Source organism: Equus quagga, chromosome 5, assembly GCF_021613505.1.
Source record: "Equus quagga isolate Etosha38 chromosome 5, UCLA_HA_Equagga_1.0, whole genome shotgun sequence".
Lineage (NCBI taxonomy): Eukaryota > Metazoa > Chordata > Mammalia > Perissodactyla > Equidae > Equus > Equus quagga.
The window spans coordinates 68,078,907-68,095,802 of NC_060271.1; the positions used below are offsets into that span (position 1 = coordinate 68,078,907).

The 16,896-nt window shown below is 39.0% G+C and overlaps 1 protein-coding gene across 1 annotated transcript in view; it reads right to left on the reverse strand.

The window, feature by feature from the left end:
- The window catches only part of DNAH6 (dynein axonemal heavy chain 6), a 249,696-nt gene extending 249,375 nt beyond the window's left edge, over nucleotides 1-321 (reverse strand). The window contains exon 1 of the mRNA XM_046660052.1: nucleotides 245-321. The gene's annotated coding sequence lies outside the window, so the exon portion shown is untranslated. The remainder of the gene's footprint in view (nucleotides 1-244) is intronic.
- Between the last annotated feature and the right edge of the window lie 16,575 nt (nucleotides 322-16,896).

Consider the following 16,896-nt stretch of genomic DNA (forward strand, 5'->3'; position numbering starts at 1 on the left):
AGTGGGAGATCTCTTGATATCTTGATTCAAGATATCTCTTGATATCTCTTGAGTCTCTTGCTATCTCTATTGCTCACTTTCTACCCCTCTAAAATGATAGGTAGGTAATAGGTGATCACTGAAACGCCTTTCCATTGACTTTCTCTGCCTCTCTGAGCCTTTCCTTAAGTGCTCGGAAAGCTATGCTAAGTCTCTGGCCTCGAAGTGGGAGCCCAGCCCCACAGCTCCATTCCGCAGCACTCACCAAGTCAGCCTAGAGCAGCCGCCGCCGCCTAGGGTCCCCAGAGACAGAGCAAAACCAGGTCTGAGAGTAGAAAGCTGACCCTAGTTGGGAATGTTTCCCGTTGCCTAGCAGCCACCAGGCCTCCAGCGACGGCCCTGAGCCTGTGAGCGACCTGTTGCCACTGGCAACGCATCACCAACCGCAGCTCTAGGTTCAGGAGCGCGCCGGGCAGTCAATCAATCAATGTCTCTGGAACATTTCCTACGTCGCTGGTTGGTGGAGAGCCGGCTCTCGACCTGCCCGCTTCCGCCTTCGCGCTGGGAACGGAGCTCTGCCTAGGCAGGTGGGCAGGACAGCTAAAGGAGACGGTTAGTTCAGTTTGTTCCTTGCATATCAACCGCCCAAGCTCGTTGTCCCTTCCTCCTCCTGCAGGAATCCCTTCTGTTTCCTCTCAAGAGGTTTAAGACTGACTTGACGTTCCCTTTAACCAAACTTCCTCTGGTTAGATGAATCAAGAATCTCTGGAGAGGGAGGTGCGTTGTGTGGACGGTTCGGGTCCCACTCTCCAAGGGAGCGACCGTCCGGCGCCTCTGTCCCACCCACTGACCTCCTCCCAGGAGTGACTCTTAAGGCGCAAGGAATGTGGGTTCTTCTTGCCTTCTAACTTCACCCTATCCTTTCAACTAATGTTTTTTTCCACCTGAAAGGTAACCTGGTGTCGGGCATAGCACCAGCCATGTTATCCCCGCGCCCCATTTACCAAAGCAGATCCTGGATCTTGTTCTGGCGCTTAGACCTAGTTAAGTCCCCGAATGACTGCTGCTAATGCTGTATGGAGGCGACCCCACGGGAGCCTAGTGCAGGTTGCTTACTGAAGATGCCTTATCCTAATTAGTGATCAGGGGAAGTAGCAGCCTTTTCATGCCTTGAGGAAATTTTGTACCAGATGGCAGAGTCCTGGTTTTCGACCTCCCCTCCAAAATGAGATAATCACCCCAGGAACCCATTATCTTCCTTTGCTCTTTTGGTCCCTCTTGTTATACTTTGATATACTTCTCGCCTTGGATGCCAAGCCCTCTGTGAAGTGCTTTACATATCATACTGACGACCTGTGTTTTCTCAGTCTTCACATATTCAGGTATGTATTTTACTTGCTGAGTATCATGCCCCCTACAAAGTAGAGAATCATTACAATAGAACTGGAATAGAGATTACAGATCACTTAATCCAACTTCCCCGTTTGATTAATGAGAGAATTGAGACCCAGAGAGAGAGCAAATGTTTTACTCCAGGTCAGGAGGCTAGTCGTGGCAGAGATGAAACTAGAATACAGGTTTCCTAATCCCTAATCAGGAACTGGAAACAGCAAGGGAGTAACTTCAGTTTAGAAACAATTCAGAAAAACCTCAATTGTAGATATAATAAATACTAATTCCCCAGAGATGAAAGGTATAGGCAAAGCCAATCAATGAGAGCCAATAAAATATAATAATTTATATAAACTAGTGATGAAAAAAGAAATTCAAAGCCAGCTCAATATGTCAAAGTAAAAAATTATAATAATATGCAATGTTAGACACATGGAAAAAATACATTTCATTTCAGATGTGCAGTGAATGTTGTCATCTGTTCCCTTCAAAGTTTATGTGGTGGAGATGAAGGCTATTGCTCCTCAGTCACAGAATTTCTCTCTTAGTAGATGAGGGCGAATGTATGCTAATGTTACCTTATGCACCTGAGAGCATTCTAAGAGCCTAGGAGAGTGGGAGGTAGAAGACATAGACACATCGACCTTTATAAATATTTTGCTAAATTGAACACTACTCATCAAATCTCTCCAGGCTTATTTTTTTTTTTAATGTGGCAAGATGTCATCTTCATTATCAATGGAATGTGTACTAAATCAGTGCAGATAGACAAGAGCTTCGTGTATAGCCTGTTGATTTTTTTCATAGTTCCTATAAATAACGATAACTGTCACTATTTATTGGGTGCCCCTATGTGTTAGGTACTGTGCTATATACTTCGCCTTCGTTCTCTCAAATACTTCTAACAAACCTGAAATTCCTATTTCATAGCTAAAGAACTAGACTATGAAAGGTTTACAAGAACTAAGTTATGACAGGTCTTATCTTTAACAGTAAAAGTAAAAATGGTTCAGATTTACTGAGTATTAAGGTAAGATTTATATGCTGGGCCCTTTATGAAGTGCTTTTACCATTACGCTAATCGTTGCAACAGCTTTATATTATTTTGGAGGTATTGTAGTACCTACTCCACCAAAAGGGAAATTGAGGCTTAAAGAGGTTATGTGACTTACCACACACTCCAGCGGTGGTAAGTGACAGAGCTGAGATACAAATTAAGATCCATCAACCTAAATAGTTAAATTTCTATAACATATGAGAGCAAGGATATTGAACCATGGAATTCTGCTTTGTATATATGGTGGACAATATTCTGAAAAGTTCCTGAAGCAAAGCCCCTATGTATTTGGATAAACTCAAGGCACATTATTTTAACTGCATTGCTGAGCTCACAAGAATAAGGGAATCTTCAAGGGTCAAAACAACAATGAATGAAACCAGAGTGATAAGCAACATGGAAGCCGTGGCCACCTTGATGGCAAATGCCCATAGAAGGAACATACAGCCCTGGGAATTAATACTGAGCAGGGATAGAAGATCGGGCCTTGCTTGAATCTATGTAAAATGGAGGAGATAAATTTTAAATTGCAATACACATCTAGGACTCTTGGAAGGACCATTCCTTCAGTAATAGGTTGGACTAGAAAAAAGCTGACAGTGAAGACAGCCTACAAGAAAACAAGTAGGTTTCTACCTGCAGCTCCAGATGGAGAAAAATGTTAAAAATATATTAGTCTCCCCTAAGAATTTGAAAACATAAGCTAGCTCTCACCAGCTCCAGATTTTGAATTTATACTACCTATGTGGTCTGGAAAAAACCCCTGAAAGCTACTAAGAATATTCATCAAAAGAAAGGCATCATCAACTCTGACCTCTCGACATTCTCACAAGTTGGGTTCCGCCAAATATAAATTCACAATAAAATTACCAAATATAGAAGAAAGCAAGCCACCGCTATCAAGAGTCAGCAGAACAAACAACACATTTAGAGGGCAAACAAATTAAATATTAGAATTATTAGATATAAAATATACCATATATATATATATAAAATGTTCAAAGATAATAAAAGATAAAACTAAAAGGTAATTATGGGAGGACATCAGCAAAAATGGTGGAGTAGGGAACTACAAAAGTTCATCCTTTTACAAAAGCCGTGAATAAGACTTTAGAAACTTCAACTGAAAAGTATAAAACATTGTTGAAAGAAATGGAAGAAGACATAAAGAAATGGAAAGATATTCCGTGCTCTTCTCTTGGATTGAAAGAATTAATATCGTTAAAATGTCTATACTTCCTAAAGAAATCTCTACATTCGATGCAATCCCTATCAAAGTTCCAACAACATTTTTCACAGAAATAGAACAAAGAATCCTAAAATTTATATGGAACAACAAAAGACCCTGAATAGCCAAAAGATTCCTGAGAAAAAAGAACAAAGCTGGAGGTATCACACTCCCTGATTTCAAAATATACTACAAAGCCATAGTAACCAAAACAGCATGGCACTGACACAAAATAGACACACAGATCAATGGAGCAGAAACAAGAGACCAGAAATAAACTCACACATCTATGGACAGCTAATATTTGACAAGGGAGCCAAGAGCATACAAGGGAGAAAGGAGAGTCTCTTCAGTAAACGGTTTTGGGAAAACTGGACAGCCACATGCTAAAGAATGAAACCAGACCATTATCTTACACCATACACAAAAATCAACTCAAAATGGATTAAAGACTTGAATGTAAGACCCAAAACCATGAAACTTCTCGAATAAAACATAGGCAGTACACTCTTTGACATCAGTCTGGGCAGCATATTTTCAAGTACCATGTCTGACCAGGCAAGGGAAACAAAAGAGAAAATGAACAAACGGAACTACATCAAACTAAAAAGCTTCTGCACAGCAAAGGAAACCATCAACAAAACGAAAAGACAACCTAACAATTGGGAAAAGATATTTGCAAACCATATATCAGATAAGGGGTTAATATCCAAAATATACAAAGAAGTCCTATAGCTCAACAACAAAAACCCAACAACCCAATTAAAAAATGGGCAAAAGATCTGAAGAGAGATTTCTCCAAAGAAGATACACGGATGGCCAACAGGCATATGAAAAGATGTTCAACATTGTTAGCTATCAGGGAAATGCAAATCAAAACTACAATGAGGTATCACCTCGCTCCCGTCAGAATGGCTATAACTAATAAGACAGGAAACAACAAGTGTTGGAGAGGATGTGGAGAGAAGGGAACCCTCGTACACTGCCAGTGGGAGTGCAAACTGGGGCAGCCACTATGGGAAACAGTATGGAGCACCCTGAGAAAATTCAGAATAGATCTAACATATGATCCAGCTATTCCACTGCTGGGTATTTATCCAAAGGACTTGAAAACACAAATGCATAAAGATACATGCACCCCTATGTTCATTGCAGCATTATTCACAATAGCCAAGACTTGGAAGCAACCTAGGTGCCCATCAAGGGACAAATGGATAAAGAAGATGTGTATATATACACAATGGAATACTACTCAGCCATAAGAAATGACGAAATCCGGCCATTTGTGACAACATGGATGGAGCTTGAGGGTATTATGCTAAGTGAAATAAGTCAGATGGAGAAAGTCAAATACCATATGATCTCATTCATCAGTAGAAGATAAAAACAATGACAAAAAAACACATAGCATTGGAGATTGGATTGGTGGTTACCAGAGGGGAAGTGGGGAAGGGGGAAGGCAAAAGTGGGGGATTAGGCTCACATGTGAGGTAAGGAACTATAATTAATTTTTGGGTGGTGAACATGATGTAATCTACATAGAATTCGAAATATATGATGATGTACATCTGAAAGCTACATAATGTTTTAATCCACTGTTACTGCAATTTAAAAAAAAAGACTTTAGTAACTTCAAAGACTTCAGTGGGCACACATGACAAAGAACAGTCTTTTAAAATATAGTTTCGAAAAGTCAATAAACAAACAGCTACAACTCACAACAAGCAGCAACAACAATTCCTGAGGAGAGAGGAGAATCTGATTTTCAGAGTTACCATATTATAAAGACAAAATGTCCAGTTTTCAACAGAAAATACAAGACATGCAAAGAAACAAAATAGGGTCCATTCACAGGAAAAAAGTTAACAGAGTAATAAATTAAGATGTTAATTATAATCCACAGGGCAATCATTAAGAAAATAAAAGAAATATAGTAGAAAAATGAGAAGTGAGTCAAAATTGTACACTACAAAAATGTCATCTTAATGCAAAAGAAGGCAATAATGGATGAACAAAAAATATATTACATATTGAAAATAAACATAAAATGGCAGAAGTAAGTCCTTCCTCATCAGTAATTACATTACACGGATATGGATTAAACTCTCCAAAGAAAGAAATTGGCAGAATGGATAAAAAACATAATCTAAATATATGCTATGTGCAAGAGACTTACTTTAGATCCAAAAACACAAAGAAGCTGAAAATGAAAGGATGGAAAAAGATACTCTATACATATCCTAACCAAAAGAGAGATGGAGTGGCTACACTAATATCACATGAAATAGACTTTAAGACAAAACTTGTGGTGAGTGACCAAAAAAGACATTATATAATGCTAAAAGAATCAATCCATCAAGAGGATATAACAATTATATATATTCACCTAACAATGGAGCTTCAAAATACATGAAACAAAAATTGACAGAATTGAAGGGAGAAATAGACAATTCAACAGTAATAGTTGAAGATTTAATATTCCACTTCCAATAGTGGATAAAACAACTACAGAGAAGATTAAGAAGAAAAAAGAATAATACTTGAACAGAAACATAAACCAAATATATCCAAAAAATATCTATAGAACGCTTTACCCAAAAAACAACAGAAAATGCTTTCTTCTCAAGTGTACGTGGAACATTCTCTGGGATAGAACATATCTTAGGTCAGAAAACAATTCTCAATACATCTTAAAGATTTGAATAATCAAACTATCTTCTCCAACTGCATGGGATGAAATTAGAAATCAACAATAGAAGGAAATCTGGAAAATCCACAAATATGCAAAAATTAAGCAACATATTTAAACAACCAGTGGATCAAAGAAGAAAGCACAAGTAAAATTAGAAAAGGCTTTGAGGAGAATAATAATAAAAACATATCATACAAAAATTTATGAGATGAGGCAAAAGCAGTGCTCACAGGGAAATTTATATCTGTAAATGCCAACATTAAAAAAGAAGATCTCAAATCAATAACCTAACCTTCCACCTTAAGGAACTAGGAAAAGAAGAGCAAACTAAACCCAATGAAAGAGAAGAAAGGAAATAAAAGGTTAGAATGGAGACAAATGGAATAGAAAATAGAAAACAATAAAGAGAAATGAAACCAAAAGTTGGTCTCTTGAAAAGGTCAACAAAATTGATGCACCTTGAGCTAGACTGACCAATGAAAAAGGAGAAGAAACTCAAATCACTGACATCAGTAATGAAAGTGGACATTACTACTGACCTTACAGAAATAAAAAGGTTCATAAAAGAATACTATGAACAATTAGACACCAATAAATTATATAACCTAGATTAAACAGACAAATTCCTAGAACACACAATCTATCAAACTGACTCAAGAAGAAATAAAATATCTATATAGACATAAGAAATAAAGAGATTGAATCAGTAATAAAAAACTTACAACAGAAGATCTGGAACCGTAAAACTCCTAGAAGAAAACATAGGTGGTAAGCGACTTTTTATCAGTCTTGGCAGTGATATTTTGGATATGACACCAAAAGAAAGGCATCAAAAGCAAAAGTAAACAAGTAGGACTATATCAAACTAAAAAGTTCCTGCACATCAAAGGAAATCATCAACAAAATGAAAAAGCAACCTACTGAATGAGAGAAAATATTTGCAATTCATATATCTGATAAGGGGTTAATATCCAAAATATATAAAGAACTCATACAACTCAATTGCAAAAAACCCCAAACAATTCAATTAAAAAGTGGGCAGAGGATCTGAATAGACATTTTTCAAAAGAAGACATCTAAATGGCCAATAGTACGTGAAAAGGTGCTCAACATCACTAATCATCGGGGAAATGCAAATCAAAACTACAATGAGATATCACCTCACACCTGTTAGAATGGCTATTATCAAAAAGACAACAAATAACAAAGTGTTGGTGAGGATGTGGAGAAAAGTGAACTCTTGTGCAGTGTTGGTGGGAATATAAGTTGGTGCAACCACCATAGGAAATAGTATGGAGGTTTCTCAAAAAATTAAACATAGAACAACCATATGATCCAGCAATTCACTTCTGGGTATATATCCAAAGAAAATGAAAACATTAACTTGAAAAGATATATGCACCCCCTTGTTCATTGCAGCATTATTTACAATAGCCAAGATATAGAAACAACCTACATGTCCATTGATGGATGAATGGATAAAGAAATTGTGTGGAATATTGTTCAGCCATAAAAAAGAATTATATTGTGCCATTTGTGACAAAACGGATGGACCTTGAGGGCATTATGCTAAATGAAATGTCAGACAAAGATAAATACCATATGATTTCACTTATACGTAAAATCTAAAAAAAATACCCCAAAACCAAGCTGAGAGAACAGATTGGTGGTCTCCATAGGCAAGGGATGGGGGTGAGCAAAATGAGTGAAGGAGATCAAAAGGTAAAAACTTCCGGTTATAAAATAAATGAGTCCTGGGTATGTAAATACAGTATGGTGACTGTAGTTAATAATACTGTATTGTATATATGAAAATTGCTAAGAGAGTAGATTTTAAAAGTTCTCATCATATATGGCCTTTATTATGTTGAGGTATTTTCCGTCTGTACCCATTTTATTTAGCGTTTTGATCATAAATGGATGCTGTATCTTGTCAAATCCTTTCTCTGCATCTATTGAGATGATCATGTGATTTTTGTTCTTCATTTTGTTAATGTGGTGTATCACGTTGATAGATTTGCGGATGTTGAACCATCCCTGCATCCCCGGAATGAAACCCACTTGATCATGATGTATGATCTTTTTAATGTATTGTTGTATTCGATTTGCTAGAATTTTGTTGAGGATTTTTGCATCGATGTTCATCAGTGATATTAGCCAGTAATTTTCTTTTTTTGTGTTGAGATTTCTCCAAAGAAGATATACAGATGGCCAACAGACATATGAAAAGATGCTCAACATCATTAGCTATCAGGGAAATGCAAATCAAAACCACAATGAGGTATCACCTCACTCCGGTCAGAATGGCTATAATTAACAAGACAGGAAACAACAGATGTTGGAGAGGGTGTGGAGAGAAGGGAACCTTTGTTCACTGCTGGTGGCAGTGCAAACTGGTGCAGCCACTATGGAAAGCAGTTTGGAGTATCCTCAGAAAATTAAGGATAGATCTACCATATGATCCAGCTATTCCACTGCTGGGTATTTATCCTAAGAACTTGAAAACACAAAGGCATAAAGATACTTGCACCCCTATGTTCATTGCGGCATTATTCACAATAGCCAAGACTGGAAGCAACCTAGGTGCCCATCAAGGGACAAATGGATAAAGAAGATGTGGTATTTATACACGATGGACTACTACTCAGCCATAAGAAATGACGAAATCTGGCCATTTGTGACAACATGGATGGACCTTGAGGGTATTATGCTGAGTGAAATAAGTCAGATGGAGAAAGTCAAATACCATATGATCTCACTCATAAGTAGAAGATAAAAACGACAAAAAAAAACCCAACATAGCATTGGAGGTTGGACTGGTGGTTACCATTGGGGGATGGGGGAGGGCAAAAGGGGTGATAAGGGTCACATGTGAGGGGATGCACTATAATTAGTGTTCGGGTGGTGAACATGATGTAATGTAAACAGAATTTGATATATGATGTACATCTGAAAAAAATTAAAATTAAAATAAATAAAAGTTCTCATCAAAAGAAAAAAAATTGTTACTATGTGTGGTGATGGATGTTAACTATTGTGGCATGTATTGTGGCGATCATTTCCCAAGATATACAAAAGCAAATCATTACGTAATAATTATATAGTAATGTAATGTACTAAGTGTCACTACTGGTAAATTTAATGTTATGTTTATTTCAACACACATACACATACACACACTTTCAGTGGATGGATTAAATAGCATATAAAACATAAGTGAAAGGAAAATAAGTGAACTAGAAATTAGGTAAGGAGAAACTATCAAAAATGAAGTACAGAGAGACTGAATGATGGAAAACACAAAAGACAAAGTAAGATTCATAGAGGATGCTGGGAGAAGGTCTAAACTGAGTTGAATTTCAGTCTAAGAAGGAAAGGGAAGAGAGAATAGAGCAAGAACAATATTTGAGAGATATTTTCAGATAAGCCCTTATCTGAGAATTTTCCAGAACTGAAGTTACATTAGATTTGAACTTGAGGTTAATACAACCTGTCTGAGATGATAATTTCTGGCAAAATTAGACATGCTTGAATTCATGGTGTCCAAATGACTGAGATGCAGAGTCTTGACTGAATGGATCTCATGGCTACCGGGCAGCTGAGTCATTTCGAAAGATTCAAGAATTGTAGATCAGGTGTCATGACTTTTAACATTTCACAAGACTTTTACACAATTCATGTCAGCTGTTTCTGTTTCCCCGTTGTGATATGCAATACAACCTTTTCACTAAAAAGGTCTGTGTGCCTCTTTGGTTACAACAGAGAAGATAAAAGATGAGACTGTCCCATTCTATAGCCAATCTAGTCAGTGAGGAAAAACCCAAGGGACTGTGGTGGTTTACAGAAAAAACAAGTAGAATTGGGTAGCGGGCAGCTGCTGAGATGGGACCCTGGGACTGAGCAGTGCACAATGCAGAGAGCTCTTGCTTATCCCCCGCCTTTGAACCCTCTGCCCAAGTCTCTCAAGGAGCAAGATGCCTTTGGCTTCACTGTCTGGATGTTTCTCACAGCCTCAAAATCACCCAGTATAAAACCAGTTTCTCTAAAGTTTGAACACTAGCAGACTTCTTAAATAAAAAAATAAATAAATCTTTAGATTTAGAATTTCTGGATCAAACACACGTAAAAAGATGCAAACAAATGCTAGTGCTTTATACACAGTAACAAGTCTTTTTTGAGCATATTCTGAATAAGGAGTAGGTCTCAGGCCAGGTAGCTCTGAAAAGGCTAGGCTGAAAGTCTAAATACCAGATGATGACCAGTGATGGTGCCAAAGGAGCAAAGTTGAGACCACTGTTAGGATCATAACTGGTGTGAGCTGGGCATGAGACTAGCAGGTAACTCAGCCTACAGATTTGTGGAAGAGGGATGGGGAAACTATCCCACCTACAGTATCTGGCCCCTAAGAGACCTCTGGGAAATGCAGAAGGCAGCAGAGAGGTTCTGGACAAGTTGTTCTGTTCACCTCAGGACCTCGCTGGTGGTCCTGTGGAAGTTTAGGTACAAACGTCTACTGTGTCTAGAAGAACATTGCTGCACACAGCAAACACAGAGAGGAGTTCACAATCGGGAACTGCAGGGCTGGAAAGGGCCAGAGCTCCTTATTATAAGGATGTGAGCAATATGGAAGGGGTGGGGAGAGGTTGAGAGCCAGAGGCCACCTAGCTTTCCAGGGATCATCATTGGGTCTGTCGCCACAGTTCTAATGCCACATTCTGCTAGCTGCCCAGATTGCCTTATTACCCCAATAGGTCCCTCCCTGCTTATTTTTATCCTAATATTAGACCTTTGATTATTCAATAATGCTTTTACTGCCAAATTAGTTGTGTCTACTCATAAAAAACATGTTACCATCTTAATTTTCTGAGCTTATAAAAAGCCAACTTGCCAACTTGTTTTTACTATTCTAAATACTCCCTAGCAATAGCTGTGATAGAGAATCCTGGGGCAGTTCAATGGCTTAAAATTCTGGGTTGGTAAACCCATTTTACAACTAAGGTTCAGAGAGGCAAAGTTACTTTCTCAAGGGCGTACAGCCAGTAAACTGCCAGGTAAAGGGGAAGAGAGTTACCACGTGACCCAGACATTCTATTCCTAAACATTTACCAAAATAAATAAAAGACTTGTATGTGAATGTTCATAACAGCTTTATTTGTAATAGCCAAAGCCTGGAAACAACCCAAATGTCCATCAACGGGTTAATGGCTAGGCAAATTTTGGTAAATCCAACCTGGAATGTTCCTCACCAATAAAAAGGAATAAGCTGTTGATGCATGCAACAATGGTTGCATCTGAAAACATCATTCTGAGCAAAAGAAGCCAGACACAAAAGAGTCTAATTAGACATATGGTCTAATTAGAATTACATGAATTTCTAGGAAAGATACATCTAATCTATGGTGACAGGAAGTAGATCAGTTGTTGCTTGGAGCTGGGACGGGGATACGAGACTGACTGGCAAGTGGAACAAGGAAATTTCTTGGGGCTATGGAAATGTTTTATATGTTGGTTATTTTGGTAGTTACAGAGGTGGATAAATTTGTCAAAACTCATTTAACTGTATATCTTAGAATGTGTGCATTTTATTGTATGTAAATTATAACAATAAAATTGAATTAAAGATTATATTCCTAGTATTACACTTCAAAATCACAGGTGAGGCTTTCTAAACATACAGATGTCCAGGCCTCATGCCAGACCTGGTAAATAAGAATCTTTAGAATTGGCGACCAGGCAAATATATGCTTAAAAATCCCTATGGATGGATCAAATAAACATCTCTGGTCAAGAACCACATCTGCAGGTGAAAATGTATGAGAATTAAAAGATGTTCAATTAAATGGGTCATAAAACAGTTTGTACAACATGATTATATTTTTATAAGCACAGACTGTATATAAACTCAGCAACTATATGGAAGAAAAACATAAGTGGTTATGAGATTTATGAGTATTTTATGTTATGCCCTTTGCTTTTCTGTATATTTAAATATAAAAACCATATACTGCTTTTGTATTGAGAAAAATGAGTTATTTTAAAATGAGCACAAGAAAATATAAGAGAGCATAAAGTGGAGGGGGCACGAACTTGCTGGAGGCCAGGTCAAAGGAATCAGGAATACTGATGAGGGACGTAATCTCAATAAGAAGAAAAGGCACCCATTCCATGTAGATGGAGGGAGCGTGGGAGTGGATTAGGTAAATTGGTAGATTTAAGGCCTGATTTCTTCTGTTTTCTCCATGAAGCAGGAAGTAAGGTCAGCTACAGAGAAGGATGCAGGTGGGAGTGGTAGAGGCGCCATATAATTTATACAGGGTTGGGCGCGGTGGGAGCGGGTAACTGATCTTTAGTCTTGGCTGCCCGCAGTTTAATTTCAGGGTCTGTGAATTGCTTAAAATTGTATTCACGTTTGTGGATGTACATTTGTCTATAGCTGTTAGATTCTCAAAGGAGTCTGTGACCAATCGCCCCTCAGAGTTGGGAATTAAACATACTCCGCAAGTATGCTGCCCTTAACACAGTAGCTCAACTTTCTGAGAGGTTTGTAGTATCATATTTTATTGCTTCATCACCACCTTGTGGTCAAGTGAATGTACTGCCAAAGGAGGTTTTCAATCACAGATTTTGAATCAGGGTAATAGTTTCTTATCTTAGATTTGGAAGGGACTTGAGGCATTCTATGGTTTAATGTCCCACAAATTATGAGAATTAATAAGTACTACAAAGTTTTCCCAGAAAATGTTGAACCAATGTTAACTATGCATGAGTAAGAAGAAGAGGCCAAGTCCAGATAATTATATCCCAATTAAAGGTCTTTGCAGAAGTCATCTCTGAGCTAGTGCTGGATGCTTTGGAAGGCCATAGAGCAGTGGTCCTTAAACCACCTGGAGAGCTTTGAAAAATCCTGATTCCCAGGCCACACTTCATGCTAATTAAACTCGAAGAGCGAGGGATCCTGGCATCAGTATTTTTTCTAGCGTCCCCTTCCCCAGGTGATTCCAATGTACAGCCCTCTGAGAGCCTCAGCCACAGGGCCTTGCTATTCAAGGTGTGGTCCATGGACCAGCAGCATCAGCATCAGTTGGGAGCTTGTCAGACCAGCAGAATCTCAGGTCCTGCCCCAGGCCTCCTGAATCAGGCTGCGTTTTAATAATTCTCACGTGGTTTACTGCATGTTCAATTTGAGAAGTGCTGTCATAGAGAACAGAATGGGTGTCCGTAGGTCTGCTGGATACACAAGGCAGGAATGGTACCAAAAAAGTAGGCTTCTTATCTCTAACCATGTCCAGTTACAGGAAATACATGACTTCTATGCCACTGTTGGACAGCTCTAATTGCCAGAAAGTTCTTTCTTTGGTAGACGTCAAAATCTACTTTCTTGCCAGTTTCACAAACTGCCTCTATGATCTCTTAAAATATTTGAAGGTGGAAATGTTCTCCCCTTAATCTTCCTTCTTTGAATCCCTCCCTCCAACCTTCCAGTTTCTTTAGTCTATGTGTGATATTTTTGCACAACTCCTAGTAATTCTATGCTAAAAATGGCTCTCAGAACTGAAGGTGAGATTCTAGATGTGGCACGACATAATGAGTATAGTAGGAAAATGACTTTCTTTTATCTAGAAATTCTACTAATGACTCCTTCTTCTTCCTGAAAATCAGAGATTAGTCCAGATCTTTGTCAAATGCTGCATTAGAGAGAACCCATATATCCAGTAAACAAGTCAATGCTGACAGTTCCAGGGCCTCAGGTCATTCACCTGTGACAACTAATGGTGTCCTGAGCTTAGAGAGACCAACATGGGAGTCCTGGGCTGAGGGGGTTGAAGCCTGTACTCCTGGTGGAGCCAGATCCTGTCCCTCGCAACCCCTTCTCCTAGGACCATATCCTTTAGCAGAGACAGCTCTTCCCTCAGTGTGGCTGTCAGGGGAAACTACCAAACTCCCCCTGCTGCTTCTAATCTTGGCCTGTCTACCCTGTCCTCCTGCCTTTGGCTCCAAGCTCAGCCTAATGACAATCATGCACATGACACAGGCCTGTGCGCTGTGGTGGGGAGTCCTTGACTATTGTCCTGGTCTCTTAAAACTGAACAAGTAGCCCGTTCTGGCTCAGCTCCAGATCAGTTCTTCTCTGAGTATCTATTTTTTTCTGAATGTTTAATCTCAGCGTCTCACCCCTTGTTATGGACTGAATGTTTGTGACCTCATAAGACTCATGTTGAAGCTCCAACACCCAGTGTGATAATGCTTGGATGTGGGCCCTTCAGGAGGTGATTAGATTTATATGAGGTCATGAAGGTGGGGCCTTCATGATGGGATCAGTGCCCTCATAAGAAGAGACACCAGTGAGCTTTGTTCCTCTCTCTCTCTGCCATGTGAGGACATAGCCTGAAGGTGGCCATCTGCTAGCCAGAAAGGGAGCTCTCACCAGAAACTCAAGCGGTCAGCACCTTGAACTTGGGCTTCCCAGCCTCTAGAACTGTGAGGAAAAAACGTCTGTTGTTTAAGCCTATGGTATTTTGTTATAGCAGCCTGAACTAAGACACCCTTTGTATATCTTTGGGCCTGAAGCTGTTGTGTCCACCAAGGCCATCCCATCCCGGCTTCCTCTTGGACCATTTGTCTCACTTGCATAGCCATTGGATCTTCTGGCATCTATTCCATCTAGAGTGTTTCAAAGACATTCAATAATGACTGTTTCACATAACTCTTTAATTCCAGGCTTGACCAAAATTCCTGACCATAGAGTTTAAATTGGTACAACATTTTAAAGATAAATTTTGCATACTTTGTTGATATTTTTGGGAGAGGGGTGAGGAAGATTGACCCTGAACTAACATCTGTTGCCAATCCTCCTCTTTTTGCTTGAGGAAGACTGTTGTTAACATCTGTGCCAATCTTCTTCTATTTTTTTTTTTTTGTATGTGGGATGCTGCCACAGCATGGTTTGATGAGTGGTGTGTAGGTCCCTGCCTAGGATGTGAACCCACAAACCCTGGGCCGCCGAAGCAGAGTGCACGAACTTAACTACTACGCCACTGAGCCTGCCCCACTTTTGATTTTTAAAAGCTTTGCATACCCTTTGGAGACAGTTTCTCTTTTAGAAATCTGCCTTAAAAATATTTGATCAAGGGCACACAGATATTTATATAAAGATTTTTATTTGAAGCTACATTTAAATAAAATATAATAGCCAAACTCTGATGTGCATTTAATTGGTATAGCCAATTAAAACAATGACGTAGAGCTATATATATTGACATGACATGGGGAAATGTACTCAATATGTTAAGTAAAAATATGAGTTTCAGAATATAATGCATAGTGTTACCCATTTTGTTAAAATATATACATATGGTATATAGTCCATACATATAGTATAGAATCTGTATACATATATTGTCTATATATAGTTTTGATATTGTGATTCATAATAAGAAATATTTATTTGGTCTTCATCCACTCTTTTGGGCACAGAGCTCCTAAAACAATTGGAATTTTCTAAGTAATGAGAGCCATAAATATGTCTTTTGTTAGGTTAATGAGGTGACTTTTGGAATGCACCTAAGGTTGGAGGCTGGGTGCCCAGAGAACCAACCATGTGATAAGAGGGTTGGAAAGTTCAGTCCCACCCTCCCTAACCTCCAGGGAGGGGAGAGGGGCTGGAGGTTGAATCAACTGCCAATTGCCAAAGATTTAATCAACCAAGCCTATGTAATGGAGCTCCCACAAAACCCCAAAAGGACAGGGTTTGGAGAGCTTCCTGATGGATGAACACGTGGAGATTTGGGGAGAGTGGCTCCCCGGGAGAGAGAGCATGGAAGCTCTCCTTTCCCCACACCTTGCCCTGTGCACGTCTTCCATCTGACTGTTCCTGAGTTATATCCTTTTTAATAAACTGGAGACCTAGTAAATGTTTCTCTGAGTTCTGTGAGTCACTCTAGCAAATTATTCAAACCACAGGAGGGGGTCATTGGAACCTCTCATCTAAAGCCTGTCAGAGGCACAGGAGATAACCTGGGTGCGCGACTAGCATATGAATTGGGGTGGGGGGTGAGGCAGTCTTGTAGGACTGAGCCCCTAACCTTTGGGATCTGACGCTATCGCCAGGTAAATAGTGTCAGAATTGAGTTGAATTGTAGGACACCCAGCTTGTGTCCAAGAATTGCGTGTTGGTATGGAACCCCTCCCCCTGCCCCATACATGGAATTGGGATCAGAATCTTAACAGTATAGAGGAGGGGTTAGTAAACACTGTCCTTTGGGTCCAATCCAGACTGCTGCCTGTTTCTATAAATAAAGTTTTATAGGCATACAGCCACATCCATTTATTTACATATTTTCTGGGGCTGTTTTTGTACTATAACAACAGAGTTGAGTGCTTGCAACAGAGACTATATGACCCACAAAGTCAAAAATATTTACTATGTGGTGCTTTAAAGAAACAGTTTGCTGACTCCTACTATAGTAAATATATACATGTAGTATAAATGTAAATATAAACACGTAGTAAATATAGAAAGTAGTCACCAAGTCAGGATAAATTACCATT